The sequence below is a fragment of the Anomaloglossus baeobatrachus genome, chromosome 7, assembly GCF_048569485.1.
Source record: "Anomaloglossus baeobatrachus isolate aAnoBae1 chromosome 7, aAnoBae1.hap1, whole genome shotgun sequence".
Taxonomy (NCBI): Eukaryota; Metazoa; Chordata; class Amphibia; order Anura; family Aromobatidae; genus Anomaloglossus; species Anomaloglossus baeobatrachus.
In genome coordinates, this window is record NC_134359.1 from 170609789 (window position 1) to 170633624 (window position 23836).

The window sequence follows — 23836 nt, forward strand, 5'->3', positions numbered from 1 at the left end:
GCCCACGGTTGGCCGACCGTGAGATGCCACAGATCCGGGTACCATGACCGCCTCGGCCAGTCTGGAGCGACGAGGATGACGCGGCGGCAGTCGGCCCTGATCTTGCGTAACACTCTGGGCAACAGTGCCAGCGGAGGAAACACATAAGGGAGCTGAAACTGCGACCAATCCTGAACTAAGGCGTCTGCCGCCAGAGCTCTGGGATCTTGAGACCGTGCCATGAACACCGGTACCTTGTTGTTGTGCCGGGACGCCATGAGGTCGACGTCCGGCACCCCCCAGCGGCAACAGACCTCCTGAAACACGTCCGGGTGAAGGGACCATTCCCCTGCGTCCATGCCCTGGCGACTGAGATAATCTGCTTCCCAGTTTTCCACGCCTGGAATGTGAACTGCAGAGATGGTGGAGGCCGTGGCTTCCACCCACAGCAGAATCCGCCGGACTTCCTGGAAGGCTTGCCGACTGCGTGTGCCGCCTTGGTGGTTGATGTATGCCACCGCTGTGGAATTGTCTGACTGAATTCTGATCTGCTTGCCTTCCAGCCACTGCTGGAACGCTTTCAGGGCAAGATACACTGCCCTTATTTCCAGAACATTGATCTGAAGCGAGGACTCTTGCTGGGTCCACGTACCCTGAGCCCTGTGGTGGAGAAAAAAAAAAAAAAAAACGCTCCCCACCCTGATAGACTCGCGTCCGTCGTGACCACCTCCCAGGATGGGAATAGGAAGGATTTCCCTTTCGATAATGAAGTGGGAAGAAGCCACCACCGAAGGGAAGCTTTTGGTCGCCTGCGAGAGGGAGACGTTCCTGTCGAGGGACGTCGGCTTCCTGTCCCATTTGCGTAGGATGTCCCATTGAAGAGGACGCAGGTGAAACTGCGCGAAAGGAACTGCCTCCATTGCTGCCACCATCTTCCCCAGGAAGTGCATGAGGCGCCTCAAGGTGTGTGACCGACCTTGAAGGAGAGATTGTACCCCTGTCTGTAGTGACCGCTGCTTGATCAGCGGAAGCTTCACTATCGCTGAGAGGGTATGAAACTCCATGCCAAGGTATGTCAGCGATTGGGCCGGTGTCAGATTTGACTTTGGAAAATTGATGATCCACCCGAAACTCTGGAGAGTCTCCAGGGTAGCGTCGAGGCTGTGTTGGCATGCCTCTAGAGAGGGTGCCTTGATCAACAGATCGTCCAAGTACGGGATCACTGAGTGACCCTGAGAGTGGAGGACCGCTACTACAGTAGCCATAACCTTGGTGAAAACCCGTGGGGCTGTTGCCAGGCCGAACGGCAGTGCCACGAACTGCAGGTGTTCGTTTCCTATGGCGAAGCGCAAGAAGCGCTGGTGCTCTGGAGCAATCGGTACGTGGAGATAAGCATCTTTGATATCGATCGATGCAAGGAAATCCCCCTGGGACATTGAGGCGATGACGGAGCGGAGGGATTTCATCCGGAACCGCCTGGTCCTTACGTGTTTGTTGAGAAGTTTCAGGTCCAGGACAGGTCGGAAAGACCCGTCCTTCTTTGGGACCACAACAAGTTGGAGTAAAAACCGTGGCCCTGTTGCTGAAGAGGAACAGGGACCACCACTTCTTCTGCCTTCAGAATGCCCAGCGCCTGCAGAAGAGCCTCGGCTCGCTCGGGAGGCGGGGATGACCTGAAGAATCGAGTCGGGGGACGAGAGGTGAACTCTATCTTGTAACCGTGAGACAGAATGTCTCTCACCCAACGGTCTTTTACCCGTGGCAGCCAGGTGTCGCAAAAGCGGGAGAGCCTGCCACCGACCGAGGATGCGGAGTGAGGATGCCGAAAGTCATGAGGAAGCCGCTTTGGTAGCGGCACCTCCGGTGGTCTGTTTAGGACGTGACTTAGACCGCCATGCATCAGAGTTCCTTTGATCCTTCTGAGGCCTTTTGGACGAGGAGAATTGGGACCTGCCCGCGCCCTGAAAGGACCGAAACCTCGACTGCCCCTTCCTCTGTTTGGGGTATGTTCGGTTTGGGCTGGGGTAAGGACGTATCCTTTCCCTTGGATTGTTTGATGATTTCATCCAAACGCTCGCCAAACAATCGTTCGCCAGAAATTGGCAAACTGGTTAAGCGCTTTTTGGAAACAGAATCTGCCTTCCATTCCCGTAGCCACAAGGCCCTGCGGAGTACCACCGAATTGGCGGCTGCAACCGCCGTACGGCTCGCAGAGTCCAGGATAGCATTAATAGCGTAAGACGCAAATGCCGACGTCTGAGTGGTTATGGACGCCACCTGTGGCGCGGACGTGCGTGTGGCTGCGTCAATTTGCGCTTGACCTGCTGAGATAGCTTGTAGCGCCCATACGGCTGCGAATGCTGGGGCAAAAGAAGCGCCGATAGCTTCATAGATGGATTTCAACCAGAGCTCCATCTGCCTGTCAGTGGCATCTTTGAGTGAAGCCCCATCTTCCACTGCAAGTATGGATCTAGCTGCCAGTCTGGAGATTGGAGGATCCACTTTGGGACACTGAGTCCAACCCTTGACCACGTCAGGGGGAAAGGGATAACGTGTATCCTTAAGGCGCTTAGAAAAACGCTTATCTGGACAATCATGGTGATTCTGGACTGCCTCTCTGAAATCAGAGTGGTCCAGAAACATAATCGGTGTACGCTTGGGAAACCTGAAACGGAATTTCTCCTGCTGGGAAACCAACTCCTCCGCCGGAGGAGCTGAGGGAGAAATATCCAACATACGATTGATGGACGCAATAAGGTCGTTCACTATGGCGTCCCCGTCCGGAGTATCAAGATTGAGAGCGGCCTCAGGATCAGAATCCTGATCAGCTGTCTCCGCATCATCAACCAGAGATTCCCCCCGCTGAGACCCTGAACAATATGATGATGTCGAGGGAAAATCTAAGCGAGCTCGCTTAGTCGGTCTGGGGCCGGGGTCTGTGTCAGAACCCTCAGCCTGGGATCCATGAGATACCCCGGGAGGACATTGTTGGCCCAGCTGAGGTGGGCCAGGGAACAAAGATTCAACAGAGTCCCTGTGCTGAGATACCGGTCTGGACTGCAAGGCTTCCAGTATCTTAGCCATAGTCTCAGAGAGTTTTGCAAACTCCAAACCTGTCACCTGAACAGTGTTAGCAGGTGGCTCCCCCTGGGCCCCCCCTAGCAGAGGCTCTGGCTGAGTAAGAGCCACAGGGGTCAGTGAAACCTGCCGGTAGCGGGTTCGTACAGGCGGCGCAGGCAACATAATAAGCCTGTGTTTTGGCACCCCTGCCTTTCGTGGGCGCCATGCTATTATCTTCCCTGAGCAACACAATAGGGTATATAGCCAGAAATCAACTGTGCACTACACAGTGTAAAATAAACATATAATGCTACACTACTGTACCACAGGTGCTGCTGACCACCCGCTTAAAGCGGTTGTGAGGCCACCAGAGCCCCTGCCTGGGTCTCCCAGATTTTGTCCCCCTCTGCAGCGTCCGAGGAGCTGACAGGAATGCGTCCTGAGGAGAGGAGGGAGCCGTGGGCGTGACCCAGAAAGAGCGGGAACTGGTGCCTGCACTGTGCACAGTGAGGGGAGTGGAGTATGCAAAGCATGCTCCAGCCCTCAGTGCTGCTCGTTCTGTGCAGCGTCCCGCCCTTCCCCTGCCTGTCAGGGCTGTGGGCGGGAGAAAAGGAAACTAGGCCGCAAAAAGCCGGGGACTCTAGTAATAAACGCGGCCGCCGTAAAAGCGCGGCCGCGTGGAAGTCCCCAGCGCACTACAAGTCCCAGCCGCGCCGCAGTGTTTCCATGGCAGCGGCGGTCAGTGCGGCAGTCCCTATACATAAACACACTCAGCAACGCTGAGTGTGTAATGGCACATATTAACCCGTTCAGCGCCGCGGTCCCCGGTGCACTAGCACACCCAGCAAAGCTGGAGTGTTGCTGTGCGCGGTCCCCACGGGGACACAGAGTACCTCCAAGTAGCAGGGCCATGTCCCTGAACGATACCCGGCTCCTATCCAGCAGGCTCCACAGGAGTTGTGGATGAAGCACGGTCTCAGTGCCTGGAGACCGATAGGATCCCACTTCCACCAGAGCCCTGAGGGGGATGGGGAAGGAAAACAGCATGTGGGCTCCAGCCTCCGTACCCGCAATGGATACCTCAACCTTACAACACCGCCGACAAGAGTGGGGTGAGAAGGGAGCATGCTGGGGCCCTATATGGGCCCACTTTTCTTCCATCCGACATGGTCAGCAGCTGCTGCTGACCAATCTGTGGAGCTGTGCGTGCGTGTCTGACCTCCTTCGCACAAAGCAAAAAACTGAGGAGCCCGTGGGAGCACGGGGGGTGTATAGGCAGAAGGGGAGGGGCTTAACACTTTTGAGTGTAATACTTTGTGCGGCCTCCGGAGGCATAGCCTATACACCCAATTGTCTGGGTCTCCCAATAGAGCGACAAAGAAAAAACGGATGTCACCCGGACGGCACATACACCATCCTAGTGACATGCGTTTTTCTAAATACATTTATCGCATGTTGCAGAAAATACTGGAAATGAGTGAGGTCTGACGATGTCGGTCAATCTCTGTCAGTCAGTCTCTCTCGGTCTATCCCTCTCCACCACTCTCTCATACTCCCCGATCACCAGCGCGGCGCTGCACAGCTGTCACAAAGCTCCGGCGGCTTTTCCTCTTTTGAATTATTATTCCATCTAGTATTCACCGCTTCCTCCGCCGACCGGCACCTATGACTGATTGCAGTCAGACACGCCCCCACTTTGAGTAATAGCTGTCTCACTGCAACCAATCACAGCTGCCAGTGGGCGGGTCTATATCGTGCAGTAAATAAAATAAATAAAAAACACCGTGCAGCCCCCCCCCTCCCCAATTTTCATACCAGCCAGGGTAAAGCCATACGGCTGGAGGCGGGTTTTGTCAGGATGGGGAGCGCCATATTATGGGGAGCCCCCCCTCAGCCTAACAATATCAGCCAGCAGCAGCCCGAAATTGCCGCATCCATTAGATGCAACAGTCCCGGGACTCTACCCGACTCATCCCGAATTGCCCTGGTGCGATGGCAATAGAGGTAATAAGGAGTTAATGGCAGCAGCCCATAGCTGACACTAAGTCCTAGGTTAATCATGGCAGGTGTCTCCCTGAGATTACTTTCCATGATTAACCTATAAGTTAAGAAAATAAAGACATACACCCAAAAATTCTTTATTTGAAATAAATGACAAAATAAACCCACCCTCTTTCACCACTTTATTCCAGTCCCCAAATACCCCTCCAGGTCCGACGTATTCCACAGAGGTCCCACGACGCTTTCAGCTCTGCTACATCAGAAGCTGACAGAGCGGCCACAGACCACGACCGCTCTCTGTGAGCTCCCCGCAGCAACTGAAGTGAGTCCCGCTATCAGTGATGACGTCACTCAGGTTACCCGCGGCCACAGATCTCAGGTGGAGGACTTCAGCTGTGGCCGCGGGTAACCACACTGACAGCACCACTGATCGCGCAGATCACTTAAGTCACTCAGGGGATTTGCGGTCACCAGTGAGACCTTCACCGGTGACCGAAAATCAGGCCATGACACACAGAGCCACGGGATGACAATGAAGTCGGGTGACGTTCATCCGACTTCATTCTGATCGCGCGGCTCTGTCTGTGTCTGCTGTCAGCGGCCATGTAGCAGAGCTGAATGGCAGATGACATAGCTGCTGAGAATAAAAACCGATCACATACGGATCACACACGGACTACAATCATGAGAAAAATCACAGAATCTCATTGCAGTTGCATTGCACACGGATCAACAATCGGACAGTGGTCATGCTACTTGTTTCTAGCATGAGAATCGGTCCGATTTTCCAATCACAAGTGTGACTCCAGCCTTAGGTCACAATTTGAAAATACCTCATAATACCTGCTGGAGGTCATTGGAGAGCACAACCCAATACCATAAAGATCTAGGTTTGGAGAGAGGACACGCAGAGGTGGGGTGGGTGGGGGAGGTCAGGAGTGGGGCTGGGATTTGAGGACATATACTATCTAATTTTGTAGGTTAACAGCCATACTGTATTATGATTATTGACCATCTGTTATTGTTATTAAAAACCAATAAAAAGAATGTTAAAAAAACCAAAATAATTTCAGTGTGCACATGCCCTCATTTGGCAAAGACGTGTGGCGCATTCACTTAGAAGCCACGCTCTAGTTTATACTAAACGAGTGGAAAAAAAAAATTACCAGGGATTTAACACATCTACAAGATGTTGTGTGCACATACACTACTCACAAATAGTTAGGGATATTTTGGCTTTCAGGTAAAATTTAAGTAAAAGGTAAAAAAATTTCACACTGCAGAGATACTGTATTTTGTCAAGAAAGTACGGCATTTTAATGGAAGCATGCAATAGCGATTTCCTCATGTCAAACGATTTATTGAAACAAAAGTCAACACTTGTGGGTATACTCCCCCCAAAAATGTCAATCTCCCAATAACTTGTCATATGACCCTTGAGCATCAATTTCAGCTTCACAACTACATCTCGTGCTGTTTACAAGTGGAGTTTCAGGTCAGAGGTTTGGGATCGAGCATTATGAGCCTCTACACAGCGACTCAGTTGTGTGACATTCATTATCTGGTTACTCACAATGAAGCAGTCATCAGTGTGAGATGTGGCCAAAGGACAACTTCTATGCTTTTCTGTGAATCTTCCAGTCTATCTGTTGCTACCTCCTGATGACACTCTAAGGCTATGTTCACACAGTGCACCCAGTACACCCTTCACTGCATTTTTGAGGATACAAAGAAGCACCAAAATGCATTTCCTTTCCCCAGCAAAGTCTATGAGATTTCTATTTTGCTGTCCACATTGCATCTTTTTTGTCTTAGGCTATGTGTGCACGTTGCGTATTTACATGCAGTTACGCTGCAATCTGCACCGCAGCGTAACTGCATGCGTCCTGCGTCCACAGCATAATATATGAAGATTATGCAGGAGCCGTGCGCACGTGGCGTATTAGAGGGCAGCGCTTCGGCTGCTGCCTGAAGCGCGCGTTCTAAAAAGTGACATGTCACTTCTTTTGTGCGTATTGGTTGTAATGTCGGTCTCTCTCTCTGTCTGTCTGTCACCCTGTCGGTCTCTCTCTCTCTCTGTCTATCCCTCTCCCCCCTCTCTCATACTCACCGATCAGCTGCACGGCTGTCACACTGCTCCGGCGGCTTCTCCTGCTTTTGAAAATGCCGGCCGCCCATTATTCAATCTCTTATTCCCTGCTTCCCCCGCCCACCGGCGCCTATGATTGGTTGCAGTCAGACACGCCCCCATGCTGAGTGACAGCTGTCTCACTGCAACCAATCACAGCCGCCGGTGGGCGGTACTATAGTGCAGTTAAATAAATAAATTTAAAAAAAAAAAAAACCGGCGTGCGGTCTCCCCATTAATTTTGATACCAGCCAGGGTAAAGCCACACGGCTGAAGGCTGGTATTCTCAGGATGGGGAGCCCCACGTTATGGGGAGCCCCCCAGCCTAAAAATAGCAGCCAGCAGCCGCCCGGAATTGCCGCAAGGCTTAGATGCGACAGTCCCAGGACTGTACCCGGCTCATCCAGAACTGCCCTGGTGCGGTGGCAATCTGGGTAATAAGGAGTTAATGGCAGCAGCCCATAGCTGCCACTAAGTCCTAGATAATCGTTGCAGGCATCTATGAGACACCCCCCAATGATTAACCTGGTGAAAGTAAATCAAACACATACACGCGAAAAATCCTTTATTTGAAATAAAAGACAAGACCACCCTCTTTCACCACTTTATTAAAATCCCCAAACACACCTCCAGGTCCGGCATAATCCACGAGGTCCCGCGACACATCCAGCTCTGCTACATGAAGCTGACCGGAGCGGCAGTAAACACCACCACTCCTGTGAGCTCCATGCAGAAACTGAAGTGAATCGCGCTGTCAGCGGGGACGTCATTGAGGTAATGCCGGTGTGTGTGCGGTGATGATTAGGGCTGTAGTGTGCGGTGACGTCGGGACGTGTGCGGTGACGTCGGGACGTGTGCGGTGACGTCGGGACGTGTGCGGTGACGTCGGGACGTGTGCGGGGAGGTAATAAGGAGTTAGTGGCAGCAGCCCATAGCTGCCACTAAGTCCTAGTTAATCGTTGCAGGCATCTATGAAACACCTCCCTATGATTAACCTGGTGAAAGTAAATCAAACACATACACCCGAAAAATCCTTTATTTGAAATAAAAGACAAGACCACCCTCTTTCACCACTTTATTAAAATCCCCAAACACACCTCCAGGTCCGGCATAATCCACGAGGTCCTGCGACACATCCAGCTCTGCTACATGAAGCTGACCGGAGCGACAGTAAACACCACCGCTCCTGTGAGCTCCATGCAGAAACTGAAGTGAATCGCGCTGTCAGCGGAGACATCACTGAGGTAATGCCGGTGTGTGCACGGGGACGTCGGGACGTGTGCGCGGGGACGTCGGGACGTGTGCGCGGGGACGTCGGGACGTGTGCGCGGGGACGTCGGGACGTGTGCGCGGGGACGTCGGGACGTCGGGACGTGTGCGCGGGGACGTCGGGACGTGTGCGCGGGGACGTCGGGACGTGTGCGCGGTGTGAGGTAGCACGGTCGGCTGCGCAGCAGAAGACACGGGATCCAGGCATTAAGGTTCACAGCACACGGTTTAATGTCCAAACAAAAGTCCACAACAATATACATGTGCCTCTCCAGCAGAGAACTCAGGGAGTTCTGTTCACTCCCTCACACCCGGCACACCTGCCCTTGTTCCTGTTTCCATTTAACCCTTCCTTCAGCCTGTAGGGAAACAGCATTAACCCTGGAGTGGATTTACTTTCTATCATGGAGTGAGCACAACCGGGGCGAGACATACCGGCCGTCATAGATAACCCCGGTCACAGTCTCACATACCCCCCCCCTCTCAGTTCAAGCGTGCGGGGTTGAACTCCCGCCAAACACGGGCCGCGGGACAAGGCATCGGCGTTGCCCTGCAACCCACCGGCCCTATGTTCAACCGTAAACCGGAAGTTCTGCAGAGAAAGGAACCACCGGGTAACCCGGGCATTCTGTTCCTTGGCGGACCTCATCGAGACCAGTGGAGAGTGATCCGTCACAAAGCGAAACTGCCGTCCCAGCAGGTAATAGCGTAGGGACTCCAAGGCCCACTTGATCGCCAGGCACTCCTCCTCCACTACGCTATAATCCTGCTCGGGAGGGGTGAGCTTCCTACTTAAGAAGGTGACGGGGTGTTCCTCCCCCTGAACCACCTGAGACAGCACTGCCCCCAGGCCGACCTCTGAGGCGTCAGTCTGTACTATGAACTCCTTCCGGAAATCAGGGTGTACAAGAACGGGCTGTCCACACAGGACCCCCTTCAGGGCCCGGAAGGAGTCCTTGGCCTGCGGAGTCCAGCGCACCATGACGGACTTCTTGCCTTTGAGAAGGTCCGTCAAGGGGGCTGATAGTCCCGCAAAATCCTTTACAAACCTCCTGTAGTACCCCACGATACCCAGGAAGGCCCTAACCTGCTTCGTGGTCAGGGGTCTAGGCCACTTCTGGATCGCCTCAACCTTGTTAATTTGGGGCTTAATCACTCCTTGGCCTATCACGTAGCCCAAGTAGCGGGCTTCCGTGAGTCCCAACGCACATTTCTTGGGATTGGCTGTCAATCCGGCTGTTCGAAGCGCGTCCACCACCGCTTGTACCTGTTCCAAGTGGGTCTGCCAATCGGAGCTGTAAATAATGAGGTCATCAAGGTACGCTGATGCATACGCCTGGTGGGGTTCCAGCACTAAGTCCATCAACCTCTGGAACGTGGCCGGAGCGCCATGTAACCCAAAAGGCAAGACAACATAGTGGAAGAGACCCTCCGGCATAACAAAAGCGGTTTTCTCCTTGGCGGACTCAGTCAGTGGCACCTGCCAGTACCCCTTGGTCAGGTCGAGCGTGGTAAAATATCGCGCCTGTCCCAGCCTATCAATCAGCTCATCCACCCGGGGCATGGGGTAGAGATCGAACTTGGATATTTCGTTCAATCTCCTAAAGTCATTGCAGAACCTTAAGGAGCCATCGGGTTTTGGTATTAGGACAATCGGACTAGCCCATTCACTCCGGGATTTTTCGATGACCCCCAGGCGTAACATTGTCTTTACTTCCTCTGAGATGGCTTGTCGTCGAGCCTCCGGTACCCGGTATGACTTCAGGCGTACCTTCAGGTGGGGCTCGGTGACAATATCATGTCGTATCAGACTGGTCCTACCGGGCAGCTCGGAGAAGACATCGGGGTTCTGCTGAACCAACCGTCTGGCCTCTCGCCTCTGTGTCTTGGTGAGGGCTTCTCCAATCCTTACTTCCGGTTCGTCCTCTCCGGAGGTCGCTGGAGCCGGATGTGAACGACCCGAAGAGGAGGGAGATGGGGAAAAAACAGCCATCAGGTTTTCCCGTTCCTGCCAAGGTTTTAATAGGTTGACATGGTATATTTGTTCAGGTTTCCGCCTACCGGGCTGCAATACTTTATAGTTAACCACCCCGACTCTTTCCTTTATCTCGTAGGGGCCATGCCACTGAGCCAGGAATTTACTCTCCGCCGTGGGGATTAATACCAACACCCGATCCCCGGGTTTAAAGGTCCGCACGGTGGCTTGTCTATTGTAGCGGCCGCTCTGCGCGGCCTGGGCCTCCTGTAAATGCTCCTTCATAATTGGCATGACCGCGCTTATGCGGTTCTGCATACCTAAAATGTGTTCAATCACACTTTTATGGGGGGTGGGCTCTTGCTCCGTGTCCTTTGCCAGGTCCAACAATCCCCGGGGATGTCGCCCGTATAACAACTCAAAAGGCGAAAACCCCGTGGATGCCTGTGGCACCTCACGGATGGCAAACATCAAATAGGGAAGCATCATATCCCAGTCTTTCCCGTCTTTTGAAATCACCCTTTTGAGCATGGTTTTCAGGGTTTTATTGAAACGCTCGACTAAACCGTCCGTTTGAGGATGATACACAGACGTACGCAACTGCTTGATCTGGAGTAGCCGGCATAGCTCTTTGGTCACTTTAGACATGAATGGGGTCCCCTGATCCGTAAGGATCTCCTTGGGCAACCCCACCCGGCAGAACACAGCAAACAACTCCCGAGCTATAAGCTTTGCTGCAGTATGTCAGAGGTATCGCCTCGGGATACCGGGTGGCATAGTCAACGATCACTAGGATGTGTTGGTGCCCTCGAGCGGACTTTACGAGGGGCCCCACCAGATCCATCCCTATCCGTTCAAAAGGGACTACTATAATGGGTAACGGTACCAACGGACTGCGAAAATGGGTCAGGGGTGCGGTAAGCTGACACTCCGGGCAGGTTTCGCAGAACCGTTTTACCTCCCCAAAGACCCCGGGCCAATAGAACCTTTGCAATATTCGCTCCTGTGTTTTCTTGACCCCTAGGTGGCCACTCATCAGGTGTTTATGAGCCAAGTCGAGGACCCGCCGGCGATACGGCTGGGGCACCACCAACTGCTCTACCCCCACGCCCCGTATTTCATCTACCCGGTAGAGTAAATCCTGCTTAAGAGCGAAATGGGGGTACCTTACCTGGGCACCGGGCAGCTGTGCCACCCCGTCAATTACTGTCACCCGGCTCCGGGCATGTATTAATGTAGGGTCCTGGAGTTGGGCTGTCCCAAACGTATCCGGGGACGCCTCCAACTCTGGGATGGGTTCGACCGTCTCAGCCTCTCCTGCCAATACCTCTAGGGGTGACCTATCGGGTTCACACTCTGTCCCTATCATGGTGACCCCTACGGCAGGCGTCCCGGATTCAGGATTGTAGGGCTCAGGTCCCGGACCGACCAATATCTGAGGGGACTTAGGGGGTCCCCTCCATAAAGTCCAAAAATAGGGCAGATCCCTTCCTAGGATCACGTCATAAGGAAGAGTGTTAAGAAGTCCCACCTCATGTTGCACCTGACCGCAAGGTGCTGTGATGGTGACAATCCCCGTGGGATAGTCTCGGCGGTCCCCATGTATGCAAACCACCCCCACGGTACGTCCTGTGGCCTTTACTTTAGCCCTCAAGGTGGATCGCACAAGGGTCACTAAGCTTCCGGAATCCAACAATCCTGTAACCGGACATCCATTCACCTGTATTTGGCACAAGTGGGGCTCAGACTCTGGGGAGACCAGGTCAGCGGTACACACCACCTGAGCATACATTGAACCCCGCCGGGTAACCCCACAATCCATGGGCTCCGTGGTCAGTGGACACTGGGCTTCCATATGTCCCACCCGCTGGCACCGCCAACATCTAACAGGGAAGGAAACCCCCTTGACAAGTTGTCGTTTAGGGTACAGAACCTTCCGGACCTCAGGAACGGCGGGCGCGGCCTCAGCCGGGACGGTAGCGGACTCCTGCACAGTTGTCAGCGGTGGGTCCTTGGCCCTAGGCTTGGAGGGGCCGGACCGACGGGCGGTACGCAAAGTCTCAGTGTCCCGTATCAAGTCCTGCGTAGCCACATGCCGCTCTACCAGGGACACTAATTGGTTCAGGGTACTCGGGTCACCCTGTCCTACCCACCGTTGAATGATGACAGGTAAAGTACGCACAAAACGATCCACTACTACCCTTTCCACCATTTGCGCCGGGCTCAGAGTGTCAGGCTGCAACCACTTTTTTACAAGATGCAACAAGTCATAGGCCTGGGAGCGTACGGGTTTGGCTTCCTCATAGAACCACTGATTAACCCGCTGAGCCCGTAAATAGGTATTCACCCCCAACCGAGCCAGTATTTCGGCTTTCAGGGTCGCATAGTCAATGGCGTCCTCGGTACAGAGGTCCAGGTACGCTTTTTGGGGTTCCCCCGTCAGATAGGGCGACAATACCTCAGCCCACTGGGGGGGTCGGCAGCTTTTCCCGCTCGGCCACCCGCTCAAACACCGCCAGGAACGCTTCCACATCATCCCCCGGGGTCATCTTTTGCAACGCTTGTCTCACCGCTTTCCGGACGCTGCCGTCGTCACCCGGTCCCGGGGTTGTTGCTGCCGGTCCGGCACGGATCGACTTGGCCAGGAGAACCATCTGTTCTTGGTGCCTTTTTTCCTGCACTTGCAAGGATTGCTGCTGACGTTCCAACGCCCGGAGCAGGTGTGCATTGGTCTGTTGCTGCTGTGCATTAGCCTCTTGTTGCTGTGCATTAGCCTGTTGTTGCTGTGCATTAGCCTGAGCCAGCTGCTTTAGTATGTCCTCCATGGCGTCACCGGGTTTGGGCTGTAGTATAGCCGCTCGAATCCAGGACATGTGCTACTGGGTCACCAGGGATGTATGCTACACCTCACCGGGCTGGCATGCCCGCCGATTCTCCACCATATGTGAGGTAGCACGGTCGGCTGCGCAGCAGAAGACACGGGATCCAGGCATTAAGGTTCACAGCACACGGTTTAATGTCCAAACAAAAGTCCACAACAATATACATGTGCCTCTCCAGCAGAGAACTCAGGGAGTTCTGTTCACTCCCTCACACCCGGCACACCTGCCCTTGTTCCTGTTTCCATTTAACCCTTCCTTCAGCCTGTAGGGAAACAGCATTAACCCTGGAGTGGATTTACTTTCTATCATGGAGTGAGCACAACCGGGGCGAGACATACCGGCCGTCATAGATAACCCCGGTCACAGTCTCACAGCGGGGACGTCGGGATGTGTGCGGGGACGTCGGGATGTGTGCGGGGACGTCGGGATGTGTGCGGGGACGTCTCTCAGGTTGCCCACGGCCACAGGTCTCAGGTGGAGGACTCGAGCTGGTCGCGGGTAACCTGAGTGACGGCACTGGTGATCGCGTGGCTCACTGCAGTCACTCAGATTTGCAGTCACAGGCGAGTCCTTCACCTGTGACTGCAAACCAAGCCGCGGCACACGGACAGAGCCGCGCGATCACAATGAAGTCGGGTGAAGTTCACCCGAGTTCATTCTAATTGCGCGGCTGTCTCCCGCAGCTAGCCATGTGCTCTTTTAGACATTCCGGTCCCAGTCGGCTCTGCTGCAAGTCTATGGGGATGCTGCAGAGCCGAGTGGGACCGCACTGTCAAAAATGTGCGCTCTGGATGCTTTTCCCATGGCAGAGCAAGCATCCAGAACGCATTAATTCTGCAGGAATATGCGCACATTGCGTTTTGCCGAATGCGTCTCAGAACGCAGCTTTTCGGCTGCGTTCTGAGACGCACATGCAGTGACTATTTTACGCTGCATAATAGAACGCAACGTGCGCGCACAGCCTTAATATTGGCTGCATTTTTGAAGATGCAGCATGGCAATTTTTTTTGCGTTTCTCCAGTGTTTGAGCTCTTCCAGTCAATAGATTTGACTTAAACGCATGTGGCAAAACGCATGGGTTTTTTTTTTTATGCATTTTTGCTGTGGCTGCATTTTTTGGGGGCCAAAAACGCTGCATCTTAAAATGCACTGTGTGAACATAGCCTAAGCCAGAGGTCTCAAACACGCCGCCCGCATTCGGCCCCCGAGGCTGCTTGTTGCGGCCCGCAGACCCCGTCCGTGACTATCGCTGCCCTATACCAGAGGCCAGCACCGGCAGGACTTTACTACAATTGAATAATTTGCGGTGCCACGCAGAGGAGCTCTCTGCGCTATACAAATGTCTACTGCCCGCCAATCAGATGCAAGGAAGTGACGTCGCTGTACGTCGTCACCTCCTTGCATCTAATTTGCGGGCAGCATCCAGCTCCGCTATGCCACACCGCAAATTATTCAATTGTAGTAAAGTCCTGCCGGTGCCGCCCCCGACATAGAGCTACAGTCGTCACGAGTCGCAACAAGCAGGTACGTGCTCACAATCAGGATCCGCTGAGTACTGGACGCGACGAGCCCTGACCTGAAAGGAAGCTTCTCTCCTCCGCAGGAGACCGCAGCTGCCCGTGCTGGCAATAAGGGTTCGGAACGCTGCGGTCTCAATGGGTGCATGCGTGTACACACAATACTACTGGGCACAATACTACAAGGATGGGCACAAAAGGTACTGGTCACAATACCACAAGGATGAGCACCTTACTACAGGGCACACGGATAGGGTACATTACTGCAGCATGGGGACATTACTACAAGATGTTGGCTGAGATTACTATATGATGCTGCTAACTGTAAAACAATATTACAAGAAGGTGATAAAATGTAAAAAGAAATGACATTTTTGTGTACTCACCGTAAAATGTCTTCCTTGGAGCCTTTCATTGGGGGACACAGACAGTGGGTATTATGATGTCTCCAGGGAGGCAAGACACTAGATTGAAAAAGTGTTAGCTCCTCCCCCCACAGCATATACCCTAGCTAGGCAGGAAACAACTCAGCTTGGTGTAAAAGCAGTAGGAGAAGAACAACGAAAACCACAAGGGTGTGAGCTGTGTCCCCCAATGAAAGGCTCCAAGGAAGACATTTTACGGTGAGTACACAAAAATGTCATTTCCTTTCTCGCCTTTTCATTGGGGGACACAGACAGTGGGACGTCCCAAAGCAGTCCGTGGGTGGGAACTGAACTATTAACAGTGTATAACATCAGACTAAGAGCTGACTAACAACTGCAACGGCAGTGAACATATATCAACACTGTCAAGAAACCAAGCAGTGGCTACTTATAAATGGGCCACTGCCGCCTGAAGGACTTGTCTTCCAAGAGCAGCATCTGCGGAGGCATGCGTATGCACTCTGTAGAATTTTGTAAAAGTGTGCACACTGGACCAGGTAGCGGCATTGCAAAGTTGGGCCGCCGAAGCCTGATGGCGGATAGCCCAGGAAGCACCCACTGCTCGCGTAGAGTGGGCCCGCACAGATTGAGGGGGAACAGAACCTCGTGCTTTGTAAGCCTCACAGATGGCAGTCCTGATCCATCGAGAAATCGTGGATTTAGAAACCTGGCTGCCCTTTTTGTGTCCTGAGAGGACGAAGAGGGCATCGGACTTGCGCAACGGCGCTGTTCTGGAGATTAGATCTTGTTAGGGCTCAGCGGATCTACGAGTGTGAAGGGCTTTTTCAAAAGAGTGGACCGGGGCCGGACAGAATGACGGCAACACAATGTCTTCGTTTAAGTGGAAAGAAGACACGACCTTCGGAAGAAAGGCGGGGGAAGGCCGAAGGACCACCTTATTGTGATGGAATATCAGGTAATGTGAACGACAGGAAAGGGCCGCCAGTTCGGACACTCGTCTGATAGAGGTAATGGCGACTAAAAAAGGCAACCTTTCAAGAGAGACGTTGAAGAGAGATTTCTCTTAAAGGTTCGAAAGGAGGAAGCTGAAGAGCTCCGAGAACCAGATTCAGATCCCAGGGATCTAAGGGGTGGCGATAAGGAGGGACCAAATGCGCTACCCCTTGAAGAAAGGTACGGACCTGAGGGCGAGAAGCCAGCTGCTTCTGGAAAAAAATTGACAAGGCAGAAACTTGACCTTTAAGGGTACTGAGGGCTAGTCACGAGTCCATACAGTCTTGCAGAAAGGCAAGCACAGCAGGGATTGGAAAAAAAAAAAAGAAAAAAAACAAGGGGCAACCGGAGATGACGGTAAATTAAATTAACCCTTTAGTGACGGAGCTAATTTTCACCTTAATGACCAGACCAAATTTTGCAATTCTGACCAGTGTCACTTCATGAGGTTATAACTCTGGAACGCTTCAACGGATCCCGGTGATTCTGAGATTGTTTTTTCGTCACATATTGGACTTCATGTTAGTACCAAATTTAGGACAATATTTTTTGCGTTTATTTATGAAAAAAATTGAATTTTGGCAAAAATTTTGAAAATTTAGCAATTTTCAACTTTTGAATTTTTATACCGTTAAACCAGAGATTTCTGTGACACAAAATAGTTAATAAATAACATTTCCCACTTGTCTACTTTACATCAGCACAATTTTGGAAACAAAATTTTTTTTTGTTAGGAAGTTAGAGGGGTTCAAAGTTTATCAGCGATTTCTCATTTTTACATCAAAATTTACAAAACCATTTTTTTAGGGACCACATCACATTTGAAGTGACTTTGAGGGGCCTAGGTGACAGAAAATACCCAAAAGTGACACCATTCTAAAAACTGCACCCCCAAAGTACTCAAAACCACATTCAAGAAGTTTATTAACCCTTCAGGTGCTTCACATGAACAAAAGCAATGTGGAATGAAAAAAAGCAAAAATTAAATTTTACCTAAAAATGTTGCTCTAACCCAAATTTATTCACTTTTAGAAGAAATAACACAACAAAATGGACTCCAAAACTTGTTACCCACTTTCTTATGAACGCGCCAATACCCCACATGTGGTCAGAAACCTCTGTTTGGACAAATGGGAGGGCTCGGAACAGAAGGAGCAATATTTGAATTTTGGAAAGCAAATTTGGCTGAAATAGATTGCGGGCACCATGTGGCATTTACAGGTCCGCTAAGGTACCTAAACAGAAGAAACCCCTCACAAGTGATGCCATTTTGGAAACTAGACCCCTCAAGGCTTCTATCTAGGGGTATAGTGAGCATTTTGGATCCACAGGTACTTCACAGATTTTGTTATCGTTACGTTGTCATATTGAAAATTTTAATAATTTTCTCAAAAATGTTGCTTTAGCATTAATTTTTTCACTTTTTTAAGAGGTAATACCAAAAATTTGACCTCAAGGTTTGTTACCCACTTTTTTTATGAGCGCGGTGATACCTCACATGTGGTCTGAAACCTTTGTTTGGACAAATGGGAGGGCTTGGAACGGAAGGAACAATATTTGAATTTTGGAAAGGAAATTTGGCTGAAAAAGATTACGGGCACCATGTCGCATTTGGAGGTCCCCTAAGGTACCTAAACAGCAGAAACCCCGCACAAGTGACCCCATTTTGGAAACTAGGCCCCTCAAGGAATTTATCTAGAACTTTGGTGAGTACCCTGAACCCCCAGATGCTTCACAGAATTTTATAACGTTGAGCCATGAATGAAAAAAAAAAAAAAAAAAAATTACCATAAAATTGTTATTTCAACCAGGTAGCTTTTTTTTTTACAAGCGTAAAAGGAAAAAATTCAGCATAACATTTATTATGCAATTTCTCCTGAGTTTGGCGATACCTTATATGTGGTGGAAATCAACTGTTTGGGCGCATGGCAGGGCTCGGAAGGGAAGGAGTGCCATTTGACTGCAAAATTGGCTGGAATCAATAGCGGACGCCATGTTGCATTTGGAGAGCCCCTGAGGTGCCTAAACAGTGGAGGTCCCCCACAAGTGACCCCATTCTGGAAACAAGACACCTCAAGGCTTTTATCTAGGTGTATATTGAGCAGTTTGAATCCAAGAGTACTTCACAGAATTTGATAAGCTTAGGTTGCCATATTGAAAATTTTCATTTTTTTCACAAAAATGTTGCTTCAGCATCAAATTTCTTACTTTTTCAAGAGACAACAACAAACCGTGGACCCCACAGGTTGTTATCCAATGTCTTATAAGCACAGGGATACCCCACATGTGGCCAAAAACCTCTGTTAGGATAAATGGGAGGGCTTGGAATGGAAGGAGCACCATTTGAATTCTGGAAAAGTTGAAATAAATTGCGGGCATCATGTCACATTTGCAGGGCCCCTTGGGTCCCTATACAGCAGAAACCCCCCACAAGTGACCCCATTTTGGAAACTGGATTTTATTCATGAGTATAGTAAGCATTTTGAATCCACAAGTACTTCACAAAAATGTTGCTGTAGCAACAAATGTCTCACTTTTAGGCTATGTGGCCATGATCCAGCGACACGGCGTCTAGTACACAGTGTCAGCCTTCCTGCAGGGATGTGAGTGTTGTCCACGGGAGAACGCAGCTGCCCATGCCCACGATTTGGGTTCAGGCCGCTGTGGAGCTCTATGCTACCTGCAGAGAACACTCATCTCCGCAGCATAAATTGACATGCTGAGGCTCGGGAAGCTGCGCCACACGTCAGTGTATGCTGCGGAGAAAAGAAGCACAGTGGGCACGGGATTTCTAAAAATCCTTCCACTGTGCTTCTACTGCACAACGCAGCGCTATGGACGCAGGGAAAACACTCTGCGCCCAAAACGCTGCAAACCCCGCTTGTGGGCACACAGCCTAAAAAGCGTCAATGGATGAATGGATAGATGTCAAACAAATATAACGTCCCATTCCCCTGCATATTCTAAGCTGGCGCCCTTTAGTGCCTTTCATGTGGCACTAAAGGGTGCCTAGCCTTGTATTTAGGCCCCCAAAAAATTAATAATTAAAATAAACGACGTGGGGTCCCCCCTATTTTTGATAGCCAGCTAGGGTAAAGCAGACAGCTGTAGCCTGCAAACCACAGCTGACAGCTTCACCTTGGCTGGTGATCAATTTGGAGGGCTCCCCAGGCGGTTTTTTAAAAAAAAAAAAAAAAAAAACGTGGGGTCCCCCCCAAATTAGATCACCAGCCAAGGTGAAGCAGACAGCTGGGGTCTGGTATTCTCAGGGTGGGAAGAGCCATGGTTATTGGACTCTTCCCAGCCTAAAAATAGCAGGCCGCAGCCGCCCCAGAAGTGGCGCATCCATTAGATGCGCCAATCCTGGCGCTTCGCTCCAGCTCATCCCGCGCCCTGGTGCGGTGGCAAACGGGGTAATATACGGGGTTGATACCAGCTGTAATGTCACCTGGCATCAAGCCCTGGGGTTAGTGATGTCACAGCATCTAAACAGATACCCGACATTACTAACCCAGTCAAGTAATAGAAAAAAATAAAGACAAAAAAAAAATTTATTTGAAAAAAAACCTCCCCGAAACATTCTTCTTTTACCAATTTATTGAAAATAAATAAATTTCGGTCGCTGTAATCCATTTTGGAGGTCCCTCGGCGACTCTGGACCTTCTAGAATATGGGGGGCACATTCAGGGAACGTATCCCCCATTTTCTGGAAGAGCAAGCTCTCCATGAGCAGTGTGGGTGCAGTAATCTGAGAATACTGCACTCACACTGCCCCGGTCCAACCTAGGGCAGAGTGACCTGCAGTAATCTCATTCCAGAATATGAGGGGCACGCTCACAGAACGTACCCCCCATTTTCTAGAACAGCAGTCTCTCCATGTGAGGAGTGTGGCTGCAGATTACCATACTCACCCTCCCCCGGTCCACAGTGCAGCAGCCTGTGCAGCAGCGACGTCAGAGTCCCTGCTTGCAGGGATCCAGCTGACAGCCGCTGTCTGCGCATGCGCCGCCAGCTTTCAAGAAGCAGGCGGCGTAATCGCAGGGACGGAGCACCAGCAGACAGGTAACGTAAGACCGGGGGCTGGGGGGGGCTGGGCTGGGCGACGGCGGGACAACTTTCTGCCGCATGTGACGTGTCACATGCGGCAGAAAGAGCAGGATGAATGCGGCCGCCATCTTCCACGCTCCGGAGGAGGGAGGGGGGAGGCGGCTCTAGAGAACCGGAGGGGGCTCCGGGGACCAGAGATCTCCGGTGGCCCGGAGGAGGGGTCAGGGGGAGGACATTTCCCTCCGATCTGAAATGTTTGATCATTTCAGATCGGAGGGAAATGAATGCAGAGCTGGCGGCGGCGGGAGTTTTCAGCGCGCGTCGGCGCCATCTTGGATTTTCCGGAGGGGGGGGGGGCTGTTGGATAGATTTCTCCGGTACCGGGGGCTTTGGGGGCACTAAGGGCTCATATTTATTTCTCATCTGACATGTTTGATCACGTCAGATGAGAAATAAATCAATTTTACCGGCCATTTATTTTTTTTTAATGTTGTCGCCGGTATACTGTGTATACCGGTGATCGCATTAACGGGGTCCAGAAAAAACACCCCGATTCATAATCTGGGGGGTCTCAGCTACCCCCGGTAGCTGAAACCCCCGAGATTTTCGGTCGCTGGGGGGCGCTACAGGGTTTTTTCGGGCCGCCGCTTTAAAGCGGCGGAACAGAATAAGTACCCTGTTTTGCCGCCGCTTTAAGTCGTACGGCCGTCGTTATGAGGTTAAGCATGAAAATTATTTGTTTTTGCCATTTAAAAATGTTTTTTTATATATAAACTTATCCAAACAAAAAAAAAATGCAGGTTTGTTATAATAAAGCAGCAAAATTTAAAAAAAAAACAAAAAAAAAAACCCAACCCATAGAATCACTAAAAATGTCACTTTGTCCTGAAGAGAATGCAACCCTTCTCAATTTTCATTTTTCTATATACACGGTCCATACACCCAGCTGAGTTTGAGACCCCTGGCCTAAGCTGAGTAGCTACTTCAGCCTTAGAACATCCTGCTTGAAGCTTTGTAATGGCAAGGTACTGTTGATCAGTTGTTAGGTGTCATCTTGGTCTCTTGATGTCAAAATGAACAGCATGAGGAGGATGAATATCAATTCTATTTGAATCTTGAAATATATTGAGCAATTCATGGATCAAACACCTGTTCTGAATTTGATAGATAATAGCAAGTTGTGCAAAAAGTACTGAAACATTGAATAGTTGGACACGTGCATTCAAAAGATTATAGAAGGACATTAAGTTCACCTGAAAAGCTTAGAGGGCATTTTAGGATCATCCTGAAATTTTACCCGAAAGTCAAATATCCTTATTTTTTTGCAAGTAGTGTATACAAGTATGTGGTTAGTAGGGATGAGCGACTGTATTCGCCACTATTTGGTATCCGACGGATAACAGGCAATTCGCACCATTCGGTATCCGACGGATAAAACAACATCCGTTCAGATACTTTTATTTTCATTGCAGATTATGGACGAGCTTCGGAAAAGTGATCGGGAGTCTGAGGAAGGCGATCAGACAGCCTGGAAATGTACACGCCACTGGGGGAAGATAGAGCGATAAATTCTGTTTTTCAAAAAAGCGATTTGGTTTGAGAGCTGTTCTGGCGACTACGTAAAAGGCGCGAGCTGCTCTGAGCATGTTATTTCAGGACACCAGAAATGCAGTCACGCACCTTCTACAGGTTGTGCCCATACTGTTTCTGCCTTTTCCCATCCATTTTAGCCTTTTCTTCAGTCACCACAGCTCTGTGAAATTATTCGAGTTTCCCATAGACTTACATTGCGCATCGAATATTCGCGAATAGTCGACTAGTGCCGACCTATTCGTCAGATATTCGTGAAGGCGGATATTTAGGTATTCGATCATCCCTAGTGGTTAGCAATCTATCACAGATTGCTTAGCTTGATCAAGATTTGCCACTTATGAGCCTACTTGACCCACCAAAGTCAGTAAGAATAGTCGTTCGCCAAATTTTATCCACAGATTAATCCATTTTTGCATCTAGTTTCGGCCTGTCTGACAAGGCCCCATTTTTGAGATGTGCTGTGGTAAAAATGTAAGGCACAATAGAGCCTTAGCCCACAAAAGGAAATTGGGACTACAGGTGGAACTGGGTCACCTGGAGGGGTTGTGTGAGAAAACAACTATAATTGCCTCAGTCAGTTGCTGCAGACCCACAAATGGTTAATGCTTGATAAAAAGGGGAAAAAAAAAACCAACAAAAAAAAACCAGATTTCACAGTGCTGCTGATCATGCCAATGATGGGTCACAAGATGAAAATATAAAATGTTTATTTTATTGTCCATGTGTTTCAAAATCACCAATACATCTTAATATAAGGGTGTACTGAGTCTTCTGCTGCTATTTATTTGTTGTGCATTTATCATTATTACTTGCATAGTACTACTATAGGACTCCATGATTATATCACTACCACCTTGTTTACACTGTTATATACTGTTCGATTAATACCTGTTAACCACTTTATATTGCATGTGTATATCCGCGGTGTTAACAGATTCTCCACGCCTCTATCCATTATGTATTCGGTTACACTGTATTGAGTCTTATATCTTCATCCTGTGGACCATCATTAGAACCATCAGCAGTTCACAGGAACACACTTTTTTCATTTTTAATTACGAAAAGCTCCATTTTTTTTTACATTTTAACATGTTTAACTTTACATGATAATATTTTGTAATGTGTCTGTATATCAAATGTAAGGCCTAAGCCACACGGCGAGAAAAACTGTGCGAGTGGAGTGCGATAAAACATTGCATTCCACTCGGATCAATATTAGCCTGTGTGTCAGCGCACATGAGCGATTATTTTTTCAGCCCTAATCAGACCGAGAAAATAACCGCAGCATGCTGCGATTGTAATGCGAGACTCTCTCGCACCCATTCAAGTGTATGGGCCGAGAGAAAAATCGCACTGCACTCGCGGCACACCGGTGTATCGAGAGTGCAGTGCAACAATCGCAATTGCCGGCTACGGAGGAGAGAAATCCCGGCCACCGCCCCTCCACAGCCGAGGGCCGCCCCTCCACAGCCGAGGGCCGCCCCTCCACAGCCGAGGGCCGCCCCTCCACAGCCGAGGGCCGCCCCTCCACAGCCGAGGGCCGCCCCTCCACAGCCGAGGGCCGCCCCTCCACAGCCGAGGGCCGCCCCTCCACAGCCGAGGGCCGCCCCTCCACAGCCGAGGGCCGCCCCTCCACAGCCGAGGGCCGCCCCTCCACAGCCGGACCTCAGTCGCAGGGATACTCGCATGACACTCTGCTCTGCTGTACTGCCAGCGTGAGCCGAGTGTCATGCGAGGATCGCACTAGTGCCCCGTGTGGCCCCGGCCTAAGAGGGAGTCCCATCTTTCTCTCAACAGTCTAAATGCTGTAATATCTGCTGGACTGCGGCATTTACAGGATTAAACAGCCAGGACTAGTCGTGTCTAATCGGATTTACCTTACTTAGGATATTCATTACACTTGATTATAGGTTTATGTACATATAGGCGACAGACAACATCAGTGATATTTTTGGCTACTCACATATACACAGTATTTTAACATGTTTTGGCTATATTTTAATACA

At 50.6% G+C, this 23836-nt stretch overlaps 1 protein-coding gene across 1 annotated transcript in view; it reads right to left on the bottom strand.

Moving 5' to 3' along the window:
- Window positions 1-23836, bottom strand: part of HSPE1 (heat shock protein family E (Hsp10) member 1) — a 39106-nt gene that overhangs the window by 2681 nt on the left and 12589 nt on the right. The window lies entirely within an intron of this gene.